Below are 6,407 nucleotides of genomic sequence, written 5' to 3'. Positions count from 1 at the left end.
CTCTCCACTGGGGGAGTGAGGCCTGGTGCTTCTCCTGGGCAGGGTCCAAGCCAGACACCACAACAAGACTGGGAGCAAGAGCCACCTGGACCCACGTGCTCATCTTCCCCAAACCTGTGCCTGAGCTCGGCCTCTGCACCCTCCAAGGCTCGCAGTCTTGTATCAGAGGGGCAGAACCATTCTCTATAAAGGGGTTTGCTAGGGACACCTGGGGGGCTCAGTCGGTTAAGCAGCTGCCTTCGGCTCAGGTCATGATCCCAGGATTCTGGATCGAGCCCCACGTTGGGCTCCCTGCTCAGCAGGGAGCCTGCTTCTCTCTCTGCCTGCCGCTCCCACTGCTTGTGCTCTCTCTTTCTCTCTGACAAATTAAAAAAATCTTTAAAAATAGGGAATTTTTTAGGGCCTTTGATAGTACATAGTTAATGTAGTGAAAATTTGTGTGAAAATTCTGTAAAACTGTCATCTTCATGTTGATGCAGGGCAGGCATTTGGGAAGGGAAGACGGATATAAGGTGGGGGAGAGCGAGGGTAAGCTGGAACCCATGCTGATGGCCTGCGACCCACGCTCGTTCTTGCCTCTGACCTTGATGGTGGAGGTATCAGGCAGGAGACGCTGCCATTCTTCGTTGAGATGCTGAGCGCACAGCTGCCCCAGGAGTCTGAGCGGTGCCAGGCCGGGCAGCTGTCCTGCCCATCAGGGTCAGTCAGCAAATAAGAGATACTATACAAGCTATGGGAGTACCCGCCCTGCCTTCCTGGGCATTAAAAAAAAAAAAAAGTTTGTATTAGTTATCTATTGCTGTGTAACAAGTTACTCCCAAACCTAGCGGGTTAAAACAACATGAATTTATTACGTCATGTGGTTTCTGTGGGTCAGGAATGGGGCAGTGAGTCCGCTGGCTGATGTTGGCTCCGTCTCTCATGAGGTTAAGGTCAGGCTGTCAGGCCTGCAATCAGCTGAAGGCTGGGCTGGGGCGGGAGGACCGACGACTCCTGTGATGGGCTGTTCTCATGGCGGTCCCCTGGAGCCACATGGACCTCTCCATTGGGCTGCTTGAGTGCCCTCATGACGTGTCTGAGCCCGGCTCCAAGAGCAGGCGAGCCGAGATGAAGCGAGGCGGAAGCCATGGTCGTCAGGAGCCACCATGTCCACAATCTCTGACTTGTCGCTCAGCCCCATCCTGCGTGAGAGACGCCCTTGTAAGAGCGTGACTACCAGGCAGCGGGGGGCGTTGGGGCTCTCATGGAAGCTGCCTACCACCACCAGGGTGCTACTGGAATCAAGAGGCCCCAGGGAGCTTTACCAGGGTGCCCTGCCTTCCCAACTACTTGGAGAGCTCTTCAAGCTCATGGACAGCCTCCCACCTCCTGACTGTTCCCTGGAGTCCCAGCAACATGCTGCCTCAGCATTCCCACTTGGAAACCCAAGCGGTGTCCCCAACTACCATGCCCACCGCTGAACTTCTGCATTTCTGCAGACCTTCTCCTCGCGTCCTTTTTCCCATCTCAGAAGTGGCACTCCATCCTTCCCGTAACTCACTCCTGAACTCGGATATTGTCGTTCGTCTTGCCTTGGTCTCATTTGCCACGTCCCCTCCACCAGCAAATCCTGCTGGCTCTATTTTCAAACAGATGTGGGGTCCACCTACTTCTCACCACCCCTGCTGCTGTCCCCTGGGCTACGCCCCATTCTTTCCTGCCTGGGTCACTGTGATTGCCTCCCGACCGGTGGCCCTGCTCCTGCCCCACAGAGTCTGTCTCCTTACATGGCAGCCAGAGTAATCCTGTTAAAAGCAGGTAAGGTCATGTCACTCCTTTGCTCAGACTCCTGCAATGGCTCCCACTGACTCAGAGTAAAAGCCAGTCTCAACAGTGGCCTGTAAGGCCCTGCACCACCTGACCCCCAGCTCCCCCACCTTCACGCCCTTGCTGATCTCACCTGTCCCCTCTGCCCTGCACCCCCCTGCTCCAGCCACACTGGCCTCTGCCAGACATCAGACCCACTCCACCTTAGCACCTCTGCTGTTCCCTTCATCTGGGACACCTCCCTCAGAGGCTGCCCAGGCTCACTTCCTCAGGGGTCACCTTCTCAGTGCGGTCTTGCCTCACCCCCCTATTTAACCCAGCAACCCTCACACCTCCTACATGCCCCATCTGTCTTCCCTGATGTATGCTCGTCCACTGTACCCCACATTCCCCCACCTATTACCCGACTTCATTGTTTATCTCTTCACTGTCTGTTTCCCCCTTGGGAATATCAGCTGGATGAGGGCTGAGATGTCTGTTTTGTTCACTGTTGTGTCCTCAAAGCCTAGAGCAGGGGCTGGCAGGCGCTCAGAAAGTACCTGAACAAATAGCAGATTCTCAAGAACATTTTTTTTTTTAAAGTAGGCTCCACACCCAGCGTGAAGCCCGATGTAGGGCTTGAACTAGTGACCCCAAGATCAACACCAGAGATGAAGTCAAGAGTCAGACGCTTAACTGACTTAGCCACCCAGGTGCCCCAAGTACAGTTTTTCAGAGAATACATGCAGGATGAATAATGGCTAATATACTGCTTACCTGCTGTGTGGCGTTAAGAGAATCACCTCCCCTCTCTGAATCTAGGACCAGGTGCAGGCTCATCCTCAAGGATAGGGTTGGCTTAGACCATTCTCCAGTTGCTCAAAGTTCTGGCTACAGTGGCTCTGACACTTGCCGTGGTGAGACCTTGGGCAAGTCACTTAACTTCTCCGCCCCTTGGTTTTCCCCCTCTGTAAAAGACGGATAATAAAAATAAATATTCTAGGATACTGTTATGTGATGCCATGAGCTTAGGGACCAGTCCAATACTTGGCACATAGTAGGTCTTCCCAGAGAAGAAGGTGCTTCGTCCTGCATACTCTAAAAGTCTTCCTGTCCTGGTCATGGGACATCTAGGCCTCCAGGGCTCTTGGCCTCTGGGATTTTCCAGAACCCGAATCAAGATCTCTTATGATTGCCAGTATTTTTCCATGGTGAAAAACCAATCTCTCCAAGTTCTGCCCCTCAGAGTCACAGAAAGCTGTGAAAAGGCTCATGGGGCAGCCCTGTCCACTGAGAGATCCTGTCAGGAGAGGAAGGAACTCAGAGGACACTTCACCTCATGTGACCGCAGATTTGAGCAATGCCCTCATCACCCACACACTAAATGACAGAAATCACTCGTTATATCTGGAGACGCCTGGGAGGGAAGTTTGTCCAGAGGCTGCGGACTGGCAGCCAAGTGCTACACGGGACTCGGGCACCAGATTGTTCTGTTGGGCCTGCGCCACATTTTGAACACAACAAAATCCGAATACATGTGGGCAGGTGAGGAGAGCCAATGTCTGCAGACCCCGCCGCTCCCTACTGCCTCCCACCCAGTCAGATTTGCATATTTGTTTTGTTTGCCTGGACTCCTGAGCAGGCCACCTGTGCTCTTCACAGGCGAGAGTGTAAGACCCTGACTCCTTGGAAAAATCATCTCAGCCTCTTGCTAGTGGGATTGTTTGGATTCCTAGCTGGCCAGCATGAGAGCACATAGTCTGTATCATCCCGAACCACGGAGTCCTCTCCAGGCCCCTCCTCTCTGATTCTTGATGTACCCCCCCCTTCATACTCACCTCCTAATATCTACCTAGCTCTAAGGGGAGCCAGGCTGGCTGTGCTCTCGGCCAGGACATGCTCCCTCTGGAGTCTGCCCCACTGACACCTGCTGCAGGTCCCTGGTCCTGCATCACCTGCATTGAGATTTCCCTGTCCTGATCCCCAACCAGCCTAATCCGACCACACTGTCTGGAAGGACACCCATCAGGCTGCCTTTCCCTCTAGGTTGCACTGATTTCTTTCTAGATCTTCTTCCTCCGCTGGACCGTGAGCTTCTTGAAGGCAGGCATTGTAAATTACTTAGCTTTGCGTACTTCAGGCTCGGCTGACGTGGGTACTCAATAAACGGGTCCTGAAACTGTAATATAAGAAAGAATGAATAAATGAAGGAAGGAAGGCAGGAGAGAAAGTAGGAAGGAAGATACTCATTCATTAATTTATTCGTCACCTTCCACACGTTTGCTCAGCCGGGTTCTGCTGCTGTAAGCACCCAGCCCTGTCCACTGGGATGTGTCCACCACATGGAAGAGGAACCCTGGGGCTCTGGCTGGCTCCCTCGGTAGAGCACGTGACTCTTGATTTCAGCGTGGTGAGTTCCAGCCCCACGTTGGGCATAGAGCTTACTTCGGAGAAAAAATACTTATAAAAAAAAAATTTTTTTTTTTTTAAACACAACAACAACTAAAAAAAGAGGAAACCTGGGCCTGGGCCGGCCATACGTGACAGTCACTCACCCCACCCCTGGCCACTGTGTCACACCCAGCTTCTGCTCCTTCTGGGGTTTTTCATTGTTGCTGTTCTGTGAATTTTATGATCTAACATATATGCCAAAAAAGACAAATACTCAGTGTACATTTGGGTGAATTTTCAAAGTGAACACATCCATGTCAGCAGCACCCAGAACAAGAAATCAAATGTAAATAACCTGCTTCCAAACCCTACTCTCCCTGGGGGGCCCGTGATTCTGGCTCTTGTCACCATGAATTTTCCTGCCTTTTAACTTGTATAAATATGGTCATATAATACATGCTCTTTTGAGCCTGCCTTCCTTTACTTAGTGCTGTGTTTACAAGATTTATCCAGGTTGTGGCTTAGTCATCGTCACTGCTGTATAGAATTTCATGATAGACTATGCCACAGTTTATTTCTTCATTCTGCGGCTGATGGACATTTGGGTTGTCTCCAGGTTTGGGTTGTTTGGACTAGTGCTTTTTTTTTTCTTTTTGACAGAGGAGAGGGGGGTAGGGAGGGGCAGGAGAGAGAGAATCTTTTTTTTTTTTTAAGATTTTATTTATTTATTTGAGAGAGAGAGTGGGTGAGAGAGAGAGAGCATGAGCAGGGGGGAGGGAGAAGCAGACTCCCCGCTGAGCAGGGAGCCCAACACGGGGCTCGATCCCAGGACCCTGAGATCACGCCCTGAGCCGAAGGCAGACGCTTCATTGATGGAGCCACCCAGGTGCCCCAGACTAGTGTTGTCATGAGCGTTCTTGTGCACATCTTGGGGAGCACGTGCACACCCCATCTAGCTGGGTGGGAATAGCTAAGTTGTAGGCGAGGCATATACTCTCTTTTCGTGGAGACGTGCCACTTTCCAAAGTAGCTGTGACCGGGGTGCCTGGGTGGCTCAGTCGTTAAGCGTCTGCCTTCGGCTCAGGGCGTGATCCCAAGGTCCTGGGATCGAGCCCCACATCAGGCTCCTCCACTGGGAGCTTGCTTCTTCCTCTCCCACTCCCCCTGCTGTGTTCCCTCTCTCACTGGCTGTCTCTTTCTCTGTTAAATAAATAAATAAAATCTTTAAAAAAAAAAAAAGACAAAGTAGCTGTGACCATTTCCCGCCCACCAGCAGCGTGTGAGGGTCCATTCGCTCCACACGCTCACGGATGCTTGCCATTATCTGTCTGTCTGTGTCCACATATGCTGGTGGGTAGATCTTTTGTTTGGTCCACGTGTTCCATCTCCTGGCAATCCGCTCCAGCTCCCTGAGTCTGGGGTGCGTTCTGGAGCACCAGCTTCTCTGCACCTCCACTCTGTCCCTGAAGTTTGGACCTATAGCTCGCGTCCATCCCTGCAGTTCTGTAACAGGCCTCTCAGCTGTGTTGGAGGACTGCCCTCTCTGAGGAGCCCTCCACCCTCAGATGACAGCACCCCTCAGCGTGGGCCACCAGGAAAGAGGATGGGAACCGGGAGGAAAGGCATATGGAAGCTCTTCTTCTTCGAAGCCCACACAGGCCCTTCTCATGGCCACAGCTTACTTAGCCAGCCACCTGTGGGCACTTTTCAGGTGTCATACTCAAAACAATGAGTAGGCATTAAAATTAATTAAATAGGGGCACCTGGTTGGCTCAGAGGGTAGAGCATGTGACTCTTGATCTCAGGGTCATGAGTTCAAGCCCCACGTTGTACATAAAGCTTATTCTAAAAAAAATTAAATATAAGAAGTAAGATTGTAAAACTCTTAGAAGAAAACATAGGGTAGATATGTATGACCTTGGGTTTGTCATTGGTTAGATGTGACTACAAAAGCACAAAGGAAACCGTGGATAAACTGGATGTCATCACAATCAAAAACTTGTTTTTCAAGAGAGTAAAGACAACACACAGAACGGGAGAAAATATTTGCAAATCATTTATCTGATCACAGGCTTGTATCTAGAATAGATAAAGAACTCTTAGGGTGCCTGGGTGACTCAGTCGATGAAGCATCTGCCTTCGGCGCAGGTCATGATCTCAGGGTCCTGGGATCGAGCCCCGTGTTGGGCGACTTGCTCAGTGGGGAGTCTACTTGTCCCGCTCCCTCTGCC

The 6,407-nt window shown here is 51.4% G+C and overlaps 1 long non-coding RNA gene across 1 annotated transcript; it reads right to left on the bottom strand.

Moving 5' to 3' along the window:
* Window positions 1-824: 824 nt before the first annotated feature.
* LOC117795714 lies at window positions 825-4,224 on the bottom strand. Its single transcript, XR_004619847.1, has 4 exons — window positions 4,055-4,224; window positions 3,921-3,964; window positions 2,563-2,753; window positions 825-1,181 (listed from the first exon to the last, which is right to left on the bottom strand). It is a non-coding gene; the product is annotated as an uncharacterized LOC117795714 (long non-coding RNA).
* Between the last annotated feature and the right edge of the window lie 2,183 nt (window positions 4,225-6,407).

The sequence above is a fragment of the Ailuropoda melanoleuca genome, chromosome 13, assembly GCF_002007445.2.
Source record: "Ailuropoda melanoleuca isolate Jingjing chromosome 13, ASM200744v2, whole genome shotgun sequence".
Taxonomy (NCBI): Eukaryota; Metazoa; Chordata; class Mammalia; order Carnivora; family Ursidae; genus Ailuropoda; species Ailuropoda melanoleuca.
Note: the sequence above shows the minus strand (reverse complement) of the source record. Positions and strands in the feature narration are given on the sequence as shown.